Raw genomic sequence first — 18,807 nt, 5'->3', positions numbered from 1 at the left:
AACCAAGATTAATATGAGTTGAAAAATAAAACGCCCTTACCATATTTTTGTCTGACCTTTGCACAGTTAAATGAAAATATTTCCTCCCTGGGAGTTTTTGGCTTTATGTCAGGTTTGCAGAAAGGAAAAAAAGTCCTTGCAGCATAAGGAGGAAGGGGCCCTCATAAGTGAATCTTGATATATATTAGTATAGAGATGATACCAGTCGGACTTCTTTCCCCTTCCTCCTCTCTGCACTTTATGCTCTACCCTGGGGCAGAATAACTGATGGAAAATTACTTCTATAGGAGAGTTGAATATTGCTTTAAAATGCCAATAACACAAGCTTGGGAGCAGACAATAGAGGCTTTGTTTTATTTTGCACTGGTATGCTTTATATGCCAAAGCTGTGGCAGAGCAAGGTGAGTGGGAGGAAATCAGACTTGTAAAAAGTTAACTCGAACAAAGAAAACACCAAAAGCTTCGTGTTGTCTGCTATGAAAGCTCTTTCAGGGACAAAGCCGAATCTATTGCCATGAAGTATGTGGATAACACAAATGCAAAAAGACTTTCCTCACTTCCTCCTCTCCACAGAGGTTCTTCATAGTCTATTTATTTCTTCTTCTTCTTTTTTTTTTTTGCCAAAGTACCTGAGGGAAGCAATGGCCTTCTAGTAGCAAGACACTTGCATTGCTTTTGTTTTGTGAACATTGCACTGGCTTTAAGGACTAAGCAGGATATGCCCTAGAGTCCTGGCTGCTCCCTTGTCTTCTGTCCAATCTTTCAGGGAAATTGGGGGGACTTTATTGTCACTTTATTCTTGGGATGGGTTTAGAAAAAAATAAGCCATGAATGAAGACCACCATGTGTGGAAGCTGAGAAGAGAGTTAAAGAAATAAAAATATAAGAGTCCCAGAAAAAATTATGCTGGTCTGTGAGAAAGTAGCTACGAGAGTGGCTGGTTGTGGGCTAAGGCTGCGTGAAGGAATGGGGAGTCCTTTGTATGGCTGAGGTAGGAGGTTAGCCTCTATCTAGCCTGCCACTCTAACCTAGGCATGTAGGTCACCGCCTGAGCACAGCAAGCAAAAGCTGAGAAGTGCCCCAAAGTCAGGATTCTGAAAAGAGATGAAGAAAGAACAAAACTCCATATCAGTGTTAGGAGGGAAAGCAATCTCATTTTGAATAGAAAAGCTTTTAACTTGCTTTGACTGTCAGAAGAAAGCAAAATAAGGAAAATTAATTTTAGTTCAGCTTTTTTTCCTCCTCTTTTTTTGTCTTTTATTTATCTTTTTAAGAAATGGAGCGAGGTGTTTTTGTCTCAGAGCCCTGATGGCTCAGTGGTTAAGCACCCAGCTGTTAACCAAAAGGTCTTCAGTTTGAGCCCACCAGCCTCTCTACAGGAGAAAGATAGAGCAGTCTGCTTCCGTAAAGATTGCAGCCTTGGAAACCCAATGGGGCAGTTCTCAGTCCTATAGAGTCACTGAGTAGAATGGACAGCTACGGTTGTTGGTTTTATTTTATTTATTTTTTTGGTTCTTGTCTTGGTAAAGAAGGAAGTTGAATATGAATGTATTTGACCTTTAGAAATCCAAACAACTGTTCATTTCTAATGGGGACTGATTCTTTCAAAATATGAAAGTGTTTTGATGATCCAAACGGGTGACTGGATATGTGTGTGTGTGTGTGTGTGTGTGTGTATCTCCCCAATCAGAGTTCTCACAGGATGTTTAAGTTGAAAATTCCTTTTTGTTGTAAAACATCCCTGAGACCCTGAGACCTGAGAATAAAAGGTAATGTTGTGATGAGATAAGCCCTTCCGTGGCATTGACTTACATAAACAGTCGAATTAGCTATCCTGTCAGGAGGAAAACGGAAGCTGTAGCTGTTATTCCTGCAGCAGGCCTTTTGATGTATTAAGATCGTTAAAAATGAGACGTCCAGCATTACCTTTTGGATTGTTAGGTAATGTGAAGATTATCTGACTTGATACAACCTGTTTCCTGTGGATGATTGTTTACAGAATTGAAAATAGTTTGATTTGTAGCCTTATTCCACAACATCATTAAAATAACTCACGTAGCCAACACACTTTTAAAATACTAAACTGAACATAGTTGGGCTGATTAACAGGGAGGAATTACTTCGTAGGCTATAAATAGAGATCCTGCCATTTTTCTTTTTTTTTTCCAAACATGGGTATCTTTTCAAAAGGAACGATTCTTCTAACTTGGGTCAGCATGCTCTGTCTCTTTTTTTTTCTACCACGAGGAAGCATTAATCAGATTCTGATTACTGCCTTCAGCCTGTCAGGAGGTAAATGGAAGTTTCAAGAAGACTCTAAGAGAATCTGTAATCTCTGGCTTGGGGAACTGAGTAAACACATTAAATGTGGAAAGTTAGTTACCAGGGTAATGGGTTAGGAAGGGCATTTAACTATGTTCTGCTAAAAAATCACACTTTTTTTTTTTTGAGGAACTCAAACATGGTAGTCCTTTAGCAAAATTATTTGCACTTCTCTGTTTCTTAAAATTTGTGCTGTTAGTATATATAAAGAAGAGAAAAACAGAAAGTCTGTTATAATTTAATAAAATAATACAATCTTTAAATATATTATTAAGAGTGATGAAATTTTCTGTAGACTTGCACTGAAGATTTATTTCTATGCAGTGATGTATAGCTTGAATAACCCCAAATCTAGATGAGGTTTTTTTCTGAAGTTATTTCTCTTAAGTTAGAAAATTATCATTCATGTTTATGGATCATTGAGAATGTCAGCAACTGCATCATGACACTGTAACGTAGTTTTGCATATTTTTGGATGAAACACTAACCTGAAATTGTGGAGAGATTTCTCGCTTAAGATATTAAAACCCAAAAACCCGTTGCTGAGTCTAATCTGACTAATAGAGACCCTATAGGACAGAGTAGAACTGCTCCACAGGGCTTCCAAGGAACAGCTGGTGGATTAGAACTGCTGACCTTTTGGTTAGCAGCCAAGCTCTTAAACACTGTGCCACCAGGGTTCCAAGGCAACTTTCATATCGTACTTTTAAAAAATTGAAGATTTAATGTTACTGACTTGGGAAGTAGCAGCAAATAGACCCTCAATTTACTGTTTCTTTATAGACAGCTTAGATATATAATTCTTCATGAGCTAAATATAGTTTGTATATTGCCCAAAACTATTATTGATTTCTTTTGCTAATAAGTAAAGAAAATCATTAATATCTAGAGTCAAAAACCTAGGTGATTGAATCATTTTCATCAAAGCTCAGTCTTCTTAAGAAACCTTATCATATTACATAGCAAATTAAAGTTTTGATACTTTAGTAATGAATTTATAAGTTGAAGCTATTTAAGATATTGTTATACTGTTGAGACATATCGTTTGATCAAGCCAACTGAAATTACAGAATTTGCAATTACTAGAATGATCAAGAAGAAATACTTTCATCATTTAGTCCTCATTCAAAACACTTTTGGATGTAGCTTTCCCCTAGGCTGCTTGAAGGGTGGAAAGGCAGAGTCCTTGTTTGTTCTTTTTTGCAGTCTCTAAAAATTTTTACATTAAATGGATTTGATTTTGTCATCTTCTTAATTTCACCATTTGCCCAATATTAAACTAACATCAGAATCCCTGGGTAGTGTGAACAGTTAATCCTCTTGCTGCTAAGCGAAAGGTTGGAGGTTTGAGTCTACACAGGGGAGCCTCAAAAGAAAGGCCTGGCTATCTACTTCCAAAAAAATTCTTCTTCCATAGCATGGGTTTTCGGAGACAAATAAAACAAAAGTTTGCTAAGTACTTCTTCCCCATATCTGCCACGCTAAGAGCTAGTGTATAATAGGAATATCAGATTCGTGGTTCTATCCAAATATAGAATGAGCTATTTGGTAGTATGATATATAACACTCAATAACGGTGATATTATGTGACATCCAATATGTTATTTAACATAGGAGTTTTCCAATATTCCAATCTGCTATCTCTCAGAAGATAATATTTGTAATTTAATTAGTAGATGGCTTTACATTTTTATATTCTTATAAACAGTGCAACTTTGGATGATGCGTCCATAGTGTTGATTTTTTTCCGCTGCTTTTAGTGATGAAAGTCATAAATTTCACATTAGAAAGCTATATTTAGGAGGAAGAGCAAAGATGGTGGCTTAGTTAAACATACCATGCTGTCCCTCTCTAGCAAAGACCTTAGAAACAAAGTGAAACAGGTCAAGATGGCAATCCTGGAACCCTGAGCATCAAATGAAAGGATGAAGAATTAGACGGAGTGCTGACTGGAAGAAGAAACTGATCAAAAACAGTGAACAATGAGAGATATGGACTGGAGGTGCCCTGCCAGCTGGCCTGGCCATCTTGAGATAAGTCCAGCAGCTATCTTGAGTGAAGAGCACAGAAATGCAACTTCACAGAATTCACAACAGGAGACAGAGTAATTAGGTAGTCATACCTGGAGTGAATCAAGGTAAACAGGACATAAACCAGATCTAAGTAAGGAAAGTACAAGAAAGAGGGCAAAAGCTCCAGGGATCCCAGCATCGACAGAGCAGGAAGGGAGCCAGGACACAGAAATGGAGCTGTTCACAAGTGGCAGTCCCTGACCATCGCGGTGGGTGGTGCACATGGAGGAATAGATCCATAGAGTGTCAGCTGTAGGTCTCCCACACAACCTGACTACAGGCAGCCCCTCCTACTCACACTTAGTCGAAGCCAGTTCCCAATTGCTGGCTACAGCCAATGTGAAGTGCCCAGACACCCTCACCTGGTGACCGAAGGAGCATGCTCCCCCTCCTCCCTCCTCCATCCCTGTAGCCACAACCACTGGGGACCACAGTATGAGCCTCCCTTTTCCCCCACCCAGCCCAGTCCACCACCCCCCTGCCTGCCCAGCAAGCAGTGGTGCATGTTCCCATGCTGCCAGCCACCTGCCCCACCCTTCACTCACCAACCCATCAAGTGGTGGCATAGTGCTTCCACGTCCCCAGCTGCCCACCCCATCCCCTGCCCACCCACCCAGCAAATGGCATAGAGTGCTCCTGCACTACGGGCCACCCACCACACCCCCCAGCCACTGCCCCATCCACCTGGTAAGTGGCTATGAGCCCTCACACGTCGCTGAACCAATGAGAGGTGGCGGCCAGTGCCTACCCAGCCCTCCTTCAGCTCTCTTGCATGCCCAGTGAACAGCAATGCAGGCTTACCCTGCCCACCACTGCCCCCACCCACCTGGAGACAGATGATGAGCACTCCCATGCTGCCAGACAGGTGACAAGTGAAGCATGCTCAACTCACCCACCCTGATATATCAAAACAAAACAGGGCAAAAAATCAGGATGAGGACACCTGGTGGCAAAGTGGTTGAGAGCTCAGGCTGCTAACCAAAAGGTCAGCAGTTCAAACCCACCAGCCACTCCTTGTAAACCCTGTGGGACAGTTCTATTCTGTCCTATAGGGTCACTGTAAGTCAGAATCAACTGAATGGCACACAACAACAACAAGAGTGGAAAAGAAAAAAAAGTTAAAAAAATTCAGGATGAAACAAACAAACATACAATAAATCAATAAATAAAAGAATACCTTAATGCCTCAGAGACAACAGATAATAACAAATCATGTGAAGAAACAGAATAAGATGACTCAAATAAATGACCAAAATAAAGGGGGCAGAAAACCTTCCTGAGGAAGAAATGGTAATAGAACTACATGATAAAGAATTCAAAAGAATACAGGATCCTCAAAGAGATCAAGGAAAACACAGACAAAAACCTAGGAGAATTCAGGAAAACAATACAAGAACAAAATGATCAAATAGATCATTAGAAACCATACAAAAACAACAACTAGAAATCCAGAAGATTAGCAATAAAATAATAGAAATAGATAACTCAATAGAAGGCATAAAAGTAGAATTAAATCAGTGTAAGAAAGAATGTGCAAAATAGAGGACAAATTCCTTGATACTAACTTCTTTGAGGAGCAATCAGAAAAAAGAATGAAGAAAAATGAAGAAAGCCAAGAGGTATGTGGGACACCATCAAAAGGAATCATTTACATACAATAGGAATTACAGAAAAGAAGGAAAAAGATAAAAGTACAGAAAGAATTTTTGAAGATATAGTGGCTGAAAACTTCCCAAATATCATGACCGATGAAAAAGTTGCCATCCAAGAAGCTCAAGGAACCCCATACAGGACAGATTCCCCGCCCCCACCCCCGACCAAATCACCAAGACATATCATAATCAACTTTCCAAAACCAAAGACAAAGAAAAAATTCTAAAAGCAGCACATGAAAAACAAAATATGACTTATAAGGGACACCAATAAGACTAAGCACTAATTTCTCATCAGAAACCAAGCAAGCAAGAAAGCAATAGAATGACGTATATAAAATCTTGAAGGAAAAGAATTGTCAACCAAGAATTATATATCTGGCAAAATTATCTTTCAAAAATGAAGGTGAAACTAACGCATTTCGAGATTAGCAGAAACTAAAGAAATTTGTAAAAACCAGACCAGCCTTACAAGAAATTTCAAAGGGAATCCTCTGGATAAAGAACAAATGATATCAGACAACAATCTGAGATAAAGACACATGACAGCATCACCCAGATACCAACCCAGACAAAGACTTGGCAAATGCAAACTAAAGCTAAAATACTGACTACAGGGAACCAGAGGAATTGAGCTGTAAATGATGACAAATTCAAAACAGAAAGGAGGAGAAAAAGATATAGTTATAGAACTTCCATATGGAGAGGAAGTCAAGGCTAGGTCAAGACATAACAGACTGTTTTAATTTTAAGAGGATGAATGTAAACTTCAGGGTAACCACAAAGAAAATTAATAAATCTACTCAAGAAAATAAAGAAGAAAACCAAAAAAACTCAGTAAACAGAAAAACAACAACAATGGTTGATAGGGATCCTAATTTATGGCATAAATAGACTATCAAACATAACCAAAATGCACAAATGACAGAGATAAACTAGATAACTTGGACTTCCTAAAAACTGAATACATATGCTCATCAAAAGACTTCACCGAAAGAGTAAAAGAGAACCTACAGAGTGGGAAAAAAATTTTGGCAATGACTTACATGACAAGAGTCTAATCTCTAAAATATATAGAAAACTTCGCCATCTCAACAACAGAAAGACAAACAATCCATTTAAAAAATGGGCAAGAGGACATTCAGGCAGCTAACAAACACATGAAGAGTTGTTCATGATTTGCGATCATTAGCCATTTAAAACCAAAACCCATTGCTGTTGAGTTGATTCTGACTCATAGCAACCCTATTGGACAGAGTAGAACTGCCTCATAGGGTTTCCAAGGCTGTAAATCTTTACAGAAGCAGACTGCCACATCTTTCTCTCATGAAGCTGCTGGTAGATTCTAACCACTGACCTTTTGGTTAACAGCCGAGCACTTTAACCACTGCACTACCAGGGCTTCTCTCATTAGCGATTAAAAACCAAACCAAACCCACTGCTGTTGAGTCAATTCTGACTCATAGCAACCCTATAGGACAGAGTAGAACTGCCCCATAGAGTTTCCAAGGAGCACCTTTTGGATTCAAACTGCTGACCTTTTGGTTAGCAGCCGTTGCTCTTAACCATTATGCCACCAGGGTTTCGACCATTAGTCATTAGAGAGACATAAATCAAAACTATAATGAGATATCTCACCCCTGCAAAAATGGCACTGATCACAAAAATAGAAACAACAAATTCTGGCGAAATTGTGGAGAGATTGGAACTCTTATAGACTGCTGGTGGATTGTAAAATGGTACAACCACTATGAAAAATGGTATGGACTTCCTTCAAAAGCTAGAAATAGAAATACTATATGGTCAGCAATCCCATTCCTAGGAAAGTATCCTAGAGAAATAAGAGCTGCCACACAAATAGACATATGCACACCCATGTTCTTTGTAGCATTATTTGCAATAGCAAAAAGATGGAAAAAACCTAAGTGTCCATCAATGGATGAATGGATAAACATGGTATATACATACAATGGAATACTACACAATGATAAAGAATAATGATGAATCAGTGAAACATAACAAAAGGACAAATATTGTATGATACTACTTTTATAAAAAGTTAAGAATAGGTTTACACACAGAAAGCAACATTCTTTAATGGTTACCTGGGATGGGAGAGAGAGGGAGGGAGAATCACTTACTAGATAAAGTAGTCCTCCCTTATCTGTGAGGGATACGTTCCAGGACCCTCAGTGGATACCGGAAACTACAGATAGTTCTGAGCCCTTCCATATTTTATGTCCTGGTGCCTCCTTTGCACTTTTATGAATGTAGGTTCTACTGGACATCTTCCAGAAGATCCTGGTTTCATCACAATTGAAGACTTGCTTTGGATGACATCATTTCTCTTTAATCAACCTCTTCAACTCTGCTGGAAATGTGGCAGCAGCTTCTTCATCAGCAGACATACCCTCTCCAGTAATTTTTATAATTTTCATTCCAAACCTATTCCTGAATCTGTGTAACCATTCCTTACTTGCAGTAAATGACTTGATGTCACTTTCTGGGGATCACTTGCTGAAGTCTTTGTATAGCCCCAATGCTTTCTGGCACAATATGTTGCTGTAAATAAGAACACGTTTGTGTTCATGTCTTCCACTCACAAATTTAATGCCTTTTCCATCTTAACTAAGCACTTATCATACCCTGTGGCCATAACTTTTGCAATTTGAAGTACAGCATCAAAACTAGCATGAAATTCTTTTTCTGTCTTCACAGTTTCATGAATAGGAGATTCATTCTTACTCTACACCTTAGCAACCTCGGCATCTTAGGCTGGATTCTCTAGAGAAGCAAAACCAGTAAAGCATATAAATGTATATATAGAGAGATTTATATCAAGGAAACAGCTCATGTGATTGTAGAGGCTGGAACATCCCAAGTCCATGGATCAGGATAGGGCTTCTCCTGATTCACATAGCCACAGAGGCTGGCGAACCCAAGATTGACAGGTCGGTGAGCAGGGCTCTTGCTCAGATGCTCGGAAGGTTGGCGAACCCCAAGATTGGCAGGCAAGACCACAAGACTTCTCCTGATTCATGTAGCTGCAGAGGCTGATGAACCCAACATCGGTAGGTAAGCTGCTAGCTCAAGTCCGAAGAACTGGAGGTCAGATGAACAAGAGACAGCTGCAGGATCCAGAACAAGCCAAAAGCCTTGGCAAGGAAAGCAGGAAGGGAGTAGGCAGCAGAGGACAAAGAGATGAAGGCTGAGGGGGTGATGAGCCGCCACAGGCCCCACCCCTGTGAGTACTACTCAGCAGATTCCATCATGGAGGTGACCACATATCAGATTTCAACAGGAAAGTGATCACAACATTATACAACTGCCAAAACACTGAGAATCATGGCCTAGCCAAGTTGACACGCAATCTTAACCATCACAGTCAGCATACGATTATTTTTCCTTCCTTAAGAAGTTTAGAACTTTCACCTTTTCACTTAAAGGAAGCACAATACAGCTTCTCTTTGGCATATCCAAACTGCCAGCATCACTACTCTTGCACTTTAGGGCCATTATTAAGTAAAATAAGAGTTACTTGAACATAAGCACTGTGATACCGGACAGTCACTCTGATAACAGAGATAGCTACTAAGTGACTAACAGGCACATAGCATGTACTGTGTGGATAAGCTGGACAAAGAGATGATTCACATCCAGGGCAGGATGGAGCAGGACAGCATAAGATTTCATCATACTACTTGGAACACTGCACAGTTTAAAACTTATGAATTGCTTATTTCTGGAATTTTCCATTTAATATTTTCAGACCATGGTTGACCATGCGTAACTGAAACCATGGGAAGCAAAACCACAGATAAGAGGGGACTACTGTAGTAGATACATGTTAATTCTGGTGAAGAGAAAAACAATACACAATATGGGGGAAGTCAGCATAATGTGACCAAGGCAAATGAAGACACTGAGAGGTATGCAAGAATAAAATACAACTATGGTTAACTACTATACCATACACAATTCCCAACAACAGTAATAACAAAATCTGTGAGTGGTTATATAGGTAGATATGTATGCTATATAGATAAGGGAGTGCATATGGGAGGGCATGAGAGTACATATATGAGTATAGTTGTGGGTATTTGTATACACGTTTGTATGTGCTGCATGTATATTCATATATACAAGAGAGCACAACTATGGAAACTTCTTAGACATATCGAAACACCTGGTGGGACTGAAGTTACTGGGCTTAAAGGCTAAGGACCATAGTCTCAGAACAGCTAGGTCAATTGGCACAACATAACATAGTTCATAAAGAAAACGTTCTACATCCTAGTGTGGCGAATAGCATCTGGGGTTTTATAAGCTTGTGAGTGGCCATCTGAGACACAACTATTGGTCTCTTCCCATCTGGAGCAAAGGAGAGTGTAGAAAACCAAAGACTCAAGGAAGCAATTAATCCAAAAGAGTAATGGCCCACACAAAGCACAGCCTCCTCTAGCCTGAGCCCAGGAGAACTAGATGGTGTGAAGTTACCACTACCAACTGCTCTGACAGGGACATAATAGAAGATCCTGGTTAGAATGGGAGAAAATGTAGAACAAAACTCAGATTCATAAAAAAGATTAGACTTGCTGGAATAATAGAGGCTGGAGGAACCCCCAAGACTGTTGCCCTAAGACACACTTTTAACCTGGTACTGAAGCCACTTCCAGAGGTCACCTTTCAGCCAATTAATAGATTGGCCTATAAAATAAACAATAACACCAGTAAGGAATGTGTTTCTTAGAACAATCAACTATACAAGAACAAATGGGCAACATTTGCCCAAAAGCAAAGATGAGAAGGCAACGAGGGGCAGGGAAACTGAAGAGATGAAACAGGGAAGCCAGGGTGGAAATGGGGAGAGTGCTGACACATTGCAGGGACAGTAACCAATGTCATGGAACAATTTGTATATGAATCGTTGAATGAGAAACTAATTTCTGTGTAAACTTTCACCTAAAGCAATATAAAAAATCCATTGCCGTCGAGTGGATTACAATTCATAGCGACCCTATAGGACAGAGGAGAACTGCCCCATAGGGTTTCCAAGGAGCACCCAGTGGATTCGAACTGCTGACCTTTTGGTTAGCAGCCGAACTCTTAACCACTCCAGTACCAAGGTTTCCTAGAGCAATATAAAATGCTTAAAAAAAAAAAAAAAAAAAGCTGTATTTAGTATTTCTTATGTCAAAACTCAGTTGCTTACCAGAAAGGTCACTGTACTCTTTTAGAAATGTTTATAATACCAGTTAATCAATTCATTAACAAATAATACACACTGGAGACTAGGATGAATGAATTCATGATCCAATAAAACCATTCCCCAGTGTTCATCTTTGTGCTTCTATTGTGAACCTACCTTCTGGTTACTTATACAAATATGCTTACTATTTGTATTCATAGTTTAGGAAAAGTTGTATTATTTCTGTTAAAATTCTTTTTTTTAACAGTTTTATTGAGGTATAATTGACATATAATACACTTCACATATTTAAAGTGTACAATTTGATCAATTGGATAAAATTTAAATAATTTGTGAAACTATGTGAAATTATGACCACACTTAAAATAATGAACATATCCATCACTCTACAAATTTTTTTCCTTTGTTCCTTTGTAATTCCTCCCTCTCACCCCTCCTCACTCCAACACTGCCCATGAGAAACTACTGATTATTCTTTTTCTAGAGTTTTATATAAATGGAATCATACAGGATGTACTCTTTTCCATCTGGCTTAATTATTCTAAGATTCATTCACTATACTGTGTGAATTAATGTTGTTGTTGTTAGGTGCTGTCGAGTCGTTTCTGACTCACAGAGACCCTATGTACAACAGAACAAAACATTGCCTGGTCCTGCACCATCCTCAGAATTGTTGTTATGCTTGAATCCATTGTTGCAGCCACTGTGTCTGTCCATCCCATCGAGGGTCTTCCTCTTTTTGCTGACCCTCTACTTTACCAAGCATGATGTCCTTCTCCAGGGACTGATCCCTTCTGATAACATGTCCAAAGTACACGAGAGAAAGTCTCACCATCCTTGCTTCTAAGGAGCGTTCTGTCTGTACTTTTTTCAGATTTGTTTGTTCTTCTGACAGTCCATGGTATATTAAATATTCTTTACCAACACTATAATTCAAAGATATCAATTCTTTTGCCGTCTTCCTTATTCATTGCCCAGCTTTTGCATGCATATGAGACAATTGAAAACATATGGCGTGGGTCGGGGCACCTTAGTCCTCAAAGTGACATCTTTGCTTTTTGTTTAAGCCTTTAAAGAGGTCTTTTGCAGCAGATTTGCTCAGTGCAATACATCATTTGATTTCTTGACTGCAGCTTCCATGGGTATTGATTGTGGATACAAGTAAAATGAAATCATTGACAACTTCAGTCTTTTCTCCATTTATCATGATGTTACCTATCAGTCTAGTTGTGAGGATTTTTGTTTTCTTTATGTTGAGGTGTAATCCATACTGAAGGCTGTGGTCTTTGATCTCATCAGTAAGTGCTTCAAGTCCTCTTCACTGTCAGCAAGCAAGGTTGTGTCATCTGCATAACACAGGTTGTTAATGAGTCTTCCTCCAATCCTGATGCCGTGTTCTTCACATAGTCCAGTTTCTCAGATCTTTAGCTCAGCATACAGATTGAATAAGTGGTGAAAGGATTCCACCCTAACACACACCTTTCCTGACTTTAAACCACTCAGTATACCCTTGTTCTGTTCGAATGACTACCTCTTGGTCTATGTACAGGTTCCACATGAGCACAATTAAGTATTCTGAAATTCCCATTCTTCACAATGTTATCCATAATTTGTAATGATCCACACAGTTGAATGTCTTTGCATAGTCAATAAAACACATCAACATCTTTCTGGGATTCTCTGCTTTCAGCCAAGATCCATCTGACATCAACAGTGATATCCCTCGTTCCAAGTCCTCTTCTGAATCCAGCTTGAACTTCTGGCAGCTTCCTGTCCATGTACTGCTGCAACTGCTCTTGAAGAATTTTCAGCAAAATTTTACTTGTGTGTGATATTAATGATATTGTTCAGTAATTTCTGCATTCTGTTGGATCACCTTTCTTTGGAATGGGCACAAATATGTATCTCCTCCAGTCTGTTGGCCAGGTATCTGTCTTCCAAATATCTTGGCATAGATGAGTGAACCCTTCTAGCACTGTATCGTTTGTGGAAACATCTCTCTGGAAATGTTTCAACAGATGCAGCGCTGAAAGGTCTCACTCATGTGAATTAATAGTTTTTTTTTTTTTTTTTTTGGCTGAGTATAGTCCATTGGATGGATATATCACAATTTATTTATTCACCCAATGAGGAATATTTAGGTTGTTTCCAGTTTAGAACCTTTACAAATAAAGCTGGTGTGATGGTTAAGGTTGTGTGTCAAATTGACTGGGCCATGATTCTCAGTGGTTTGGCAGTTATGATGTAGTTTGGCAGTTATGTAATGATGTAATGACCTCCATGATGAGATTTGATATAATGTAATCTCCTCCATGATGAGATTTGCTATGAGCAGCCAGTCAGTGGAAAGGGAGTTTCTTTCGGGGTATAGCCTGCATCCTATGTATATAAACTTTCTGGCAAAACTTGCTGGCTTTTGCTCTGCTCTAGATCCTGCATTCTGCTGGTCATCATCTGAACTCCAGTTCTTAGGACTTGAGCCAGTAGCCTGCTGTCTTATCTGCCAATCTTGGGTTTATCAGCCCCTGAAGCTACCTGAGTCAGGAGAAGCCTCCAGACTGACACCTGACCCAAAGACTTGGGACTTTCCAGCCTCTACAACCAAGTGAGCCATTTCCTTGATGTATATATATTTTTTTATATATTTCACTGGTGTTGCTTCTGTAGAGTACCCAGTCTAAGACAGCTGGTATGAACATTCATGTTCAAATCTTTGTATGGACATATGCTTTCATTTCTTAGTTCTTTGTCTATCTGGGCTCTGCTTGGGCCTTGAATAGCTCCTTGGTTAGACATTCTTTCCTTGCAATCACTCCTCACATAAGCCCAATTTTTTTCTTTATGATCTGGTCAAGGGCTGGCTTGTTTTTCAGAGTTTCACTGTCCCCATTGCTTATAGAGACAGCTCTGATTTCTAGTGGCTTCCAGCTCTGCACAGAGGCTGTAACATTCTTGCCTTTGTTACATGGATCTTCAGTAGATCTTTATCTTTCAGTAGATGAAGTCTCTGAAACAAATACCTCATTATATTTTTTTAATTTGCTCTGTGATATAACCTGTGGTAGGAACTGGGGCATCTTGTCCCAGATTGTCTGCTAATCATCTGTCCTGGGCAGGGGCTCTTCTCTCTGAGATGAGAAGCTCCCAATTCAGTATCCTCTCTTTGATCTTCTCCTGAGAAGGGTCTTTTAGGATCCTCTCTCTCGAGTTGGTGATCAATTCTTATCCCCAGTCTGAGAGACCTCTGCAAGTCCTCTGAGCAATATTGGAAGGGGACAATCTCATGGGCCATGTGGTCTTCTTCACCAACAGGTCAGGCAGGGTGCAGGGAAAGAGCTATTTATGTGAGGACTGCATTTTTTTGTGATTTCCTCTTGTATCCGGATTGCTTTTGGGTTTATTCCAAGCAGCTTTGTGGCCTCACTATGGGGTCAGCCTTGAGAGCCCAGAAACTAATGTTCAAGGTCAAAGAGTCAATGGCATTAATAGTAAGGCTCATGAATGTACAGTATTGAAGAAGAGTTTTCTACATATGGCCTTCAATTGATATCTCAGTTGTAGTGCTCTGCTGAAGAAGGGCACTGAATCTTAGATCTTCAGGAATATGTATGCTCTATTCAATAGGATTCCACTCCCTGAGTACAGACTGAGTAGTATCTGGTCAGTGGCTTTCAGAGGCTCAACACTGCTCTTCAGGTCAGCCCTAACACAGGGAGAGGCCTGACTCAGAGCTACATGAGGTAGGAAGGTGGCTGAGGCTCCTACAGAGGGATACCAAACCAACCCGTTGCCATCAAATTGATTCTGATTCATAGCGGCAGAGGAATAGGGGAGAACAAAAAGAGAATCCTGAATTGACCCCCCACCATGCAGCTTACAGATCTCATCTCAACATCCCTAGTGGCCTCTAGATCCCTGCACCCTTATCTAGGCCTTCATATTTTCCACCTTTAACCTTTCAGCACATCTGGGTTCAAAGCCTAGCTCTGCTACTTACTAGCTATGCACCCTGGACAGGTCCCTTCACCTCTCAGATCCTTGCTTAGTTTGTTTATAAAATAGTGTTGATTGTATTACTGCTTATGCCCAATTAAAGGTAGATTAAATAAGATACTACGTAATTTACTTTAACAACGGCACAAAAGAGACTTTAAATATATTTTTAGTTCTCTTTCCTATATTCTCCTCTTTCAAAAAAAAATTGTAAACAATATCTACAACACAAGTTTTGCCAATCCAACATTTTATCCAAGAATAATTCAGTGACACCAGTTACATTAATCATGTTGTGCAACCACCATCAGTATCTGTTCTCAAGTTTTCCGTCACCATACTCAATGCTTCCTAAACAATGACTCCTCCCTCCCATCTTTAGTAGTCACTAATAAACTTTGGTCTCTATACAATTTTCTATCCTAAATATTTTATATAAGTGGGATCATATAATATTTATTCTTGTGTGACGGATTTTTTTTTTTTCACTCAGCATGATGTTTTTAAGGTTTATACATGTTGTAGCATGTATCAGGACTTCATTTTTTGTTATGGCTGAGTAATATTCCACTTTATGTATGTACTACATTTCGTTTCTCCATTCATCTATTGATGGACATTTAGGTTGTTTCCACCTTTTGGCTATTGTGAACAGTACTGCAATGAACACTGAGAATTCCACTGAGAAGTGATTAAGTTTAGGATCCAATCTACTCTGGTGTGACCTCATTAATACAACAAAAGAGAACAAAAATAAAAAAAGGAAACCTCTATTTGCAAACAGGATCATATTCAAAGATATAGGGGTTAGTACTTCAACATAATTTTTGGGAGGACACAATTCAGTCTATAAAAATTATCTTCTTAGTGCTGGGAATTTTCAACAATCTTGCATGAATGGTGACAAGAAGGAACTTTGATATATTCAACACATAGAAAAGAGCCCTGGATATACAGCCAGACCTGGCTGTGAACCTCTGACTGTGTGGCCTGGACCTCATCACTTCCCCACTCTGATCTGAGACTGTGCCTCACATCGCCTCAGATGAGATGCTGGATGACAGAGAACTTTGTAAAATGCTGCCAGAATGAGTGGATTGTATGACTAGACAGTGGAGAAATGGAAAACCAATAAACACAGATATTTACAATGTGGTGGTTTGCTGCCATTTTCTGAGAGGCAGCTGGATGGTTTCTCAAAGGGTCCCCATGCAGGAAGGTGCCCCACAGCCCTTTATTGAGATGGCCATCTTTGTCTAGCCTCAACAAAGTTGCTGTAGCCTTGAAGAACTTGCATTTCTGAGGCTAAAGTGAGGAGACTGTGATAATTGAGTTTCTGGCCTGTTTTCCCACTCTTCCTCCAACAAGCATTTAGATCCATTTAAGGATTTCAAGTAGCATGATCAGACTGTTGTTTCAGATGGGATATGGTGACCTATTGCATGTGAGGGAGAGAGAGGATGATGGCAGTGATTTTTCTAGCTTGGAAGGTTGTGGAATGATGATGTCTTTGACCTATTTATGGACTCCAGCAGAGAGACATAGTTATTAGACTTTTATTTTGTCAGTTCTAAAACATATTCACAATTGCTGCTAAGCTGGGAGAATCAGGTTGGGTAACATTGATGTCAAGGAGATTCTTAATTTCTACACTTCAAATCCAGGGCATGCATGACCTTGGGAAAATTGTTTAACCTGAGGATGAATTTTCTCCCCAGTAAAACTTTCTATCCAGGGCTGCAATGAAGGTTTCTATGTGCCCAGTGCACATATGTCTCTTTTATAGCATCAAGGGTAAGTCCATGAGTTCTAGAAACTGAAGAGCACACTCCCAGGGAAGGAATAACTGCAGCAATCACCATCAGCCTAATCCATTTTTAACAATCCTGTACTATGAAGGACTAGGCCAGGAACACCGGTGGCACCAGGAATGCAGAAATCCTCAAAGGATCCAAAATTGTATTTTAATTTTAATCTAATTTTAAATTCATCTGATCGTAAAACGTATGACATCAACCTCCTACATGGTATATTTGTAGTTATTATTGTTCACACTTTGCAATAAGGAAAATGAGCTGTAGAAATATTTAAGTAGTTTGTCTACAGGCTTCAAATCAGGATTTAAACTCAGGATAGTCTGACTATAGTTCCAATATCTTCTACGTATATCATGCTGCATGTTTGATGATGCACCCATTTGCTAAAAAAGACAAAGAAAGTGGAAAAGCAGGCGTTGTTATCATCCCCTTTGCAATTACTACCACAAAGCAGTTTTCTTAGATTCTCCTGAATCTCTTAGATTCTGTGATCTCATGGCTTCTCCCAGAATGGTTGAAAAAAACCCAAACTTATTGCCGTCAAGTAGATTCTGACTCACAGCAACCCTATACGACAGAGTAGAACTGCCCCATAGGGTTTCCAAGGAGCAGCTGATAGATTCGAACTGCTGACCTTTGGATTAGCAGCTGTAACTCTTAACCACCACACCACCAGGGATCCTAGAATGGTTGAAAGGAGCTCCCAGTTCTCTGTTTTAGTTAAAATGCAACAGCAGTAACTTCCCAACTTTATTGTAGAAGGAATCCCTGGGTGGTGAAGTTAATGCACTTGGGTGCTAACCATAAGGTTGGAGGTTCAAGTCTATCCAGAGGCACCTCAGAAGAAAGGCCTGGTGATCTACTTCTGCAAAATCAGCCACTGAAAATCCTATGGAATACAGTTCTACTACGAAACACAAAAGTCTGAGTCAACTTGAGAGCACCTAGTTTTTTTATTGTGGGAAATTTGTGTATAAAAATGTCGTTAACCTTGGACTGAGTGCCTGGGTTGGTTCTAATTCCAGTTTGATTATTTACTGTGAATTTAGCTAGTCCTCATCTCTTTATCTTTAGAATGAGTACAATCATATTTATATCAGAGGGTAGTTGTAAGCATCAACTACTAAAAAGTATAAATTTCATCCTCCTTCCTCTGAAACTCACACACTCTTTAAGTGGTTTGATTTGCTGGGAAGAGCTTAGCTGACATAGAATTATAATTCATCCTGTGAATGCATTTGTCTTTTTTTACCAAGAGTTCCACAAGGAAGCTGCAAAAACAAACACTTAATTTAAGGTTATGAGACCAGTGTTAACCAATGAAAAGATGTGATCGCTTAAATAAATTGAAGTTATAGTGAAAAAAAACGCTGTCAGATGGCAGGGATGTGTGGATTTAAGAAGGCAGTGTGTTTTTAGCTGAATAGGACACTAAAAATTACAGTATCCAAACTCCCTTATTTTTTAAATAAGAAGACTGAGGCCAGAGGTATTCATTGACTCTTTTTTTTGGCAGGTGGGTGGGAGGGAGTCATACAACAAGACTAGTCCTAAAGCAGACTCTCTTGGGTGCCAGTTTAACCCTTCAATTGTAGCTGTTATGGAAGGTCGGTTTAGGTTAAAGTTAAAGAGGCTTGGTAAGTTGCACTCCTTTTGAAAGATTGTTGTTAGTTGCTGTTGGCTCCAACTCATGGTGATCCCAAGTGCAACAGAACAAAAAATTGCCTGATTCTGTGCCATCT

The 18,807-nt window shown here is 39.5% G+C and overlaps 1 pseudogene; it reads left to right on the top strand.

Moving 5' to 3' along the window:
* The window catches only part of LOC101343979 (40S ribosomal protein SA pseudogene), a 62,880-nt pseudogene that overhangs the window by 17,796 nt on the left and 26,277 nt on the right, over positions 1-18,807 (top strand).

The sequence above is a fragment of the Trichechus manatus genome, unplaced genomic scaffold (assembly GCF_000243295.1).
Source record: "Trichechus manatus latirostris isolate Lorelei unplaced genomic scaffold, TriManLat1.0 scaffold00121, whole genome shotgun sequence".
Taxonomy (NCBI): domain Eukaryota; kingdom Metazoa; phylum Chordata; class Mammalia; order Sirenia; family Trichechidae; genus Trichechus; species Trichechus manatus.
This window is presented reverse-complemented; position numbering and strand designations above follow the sequence as displayed.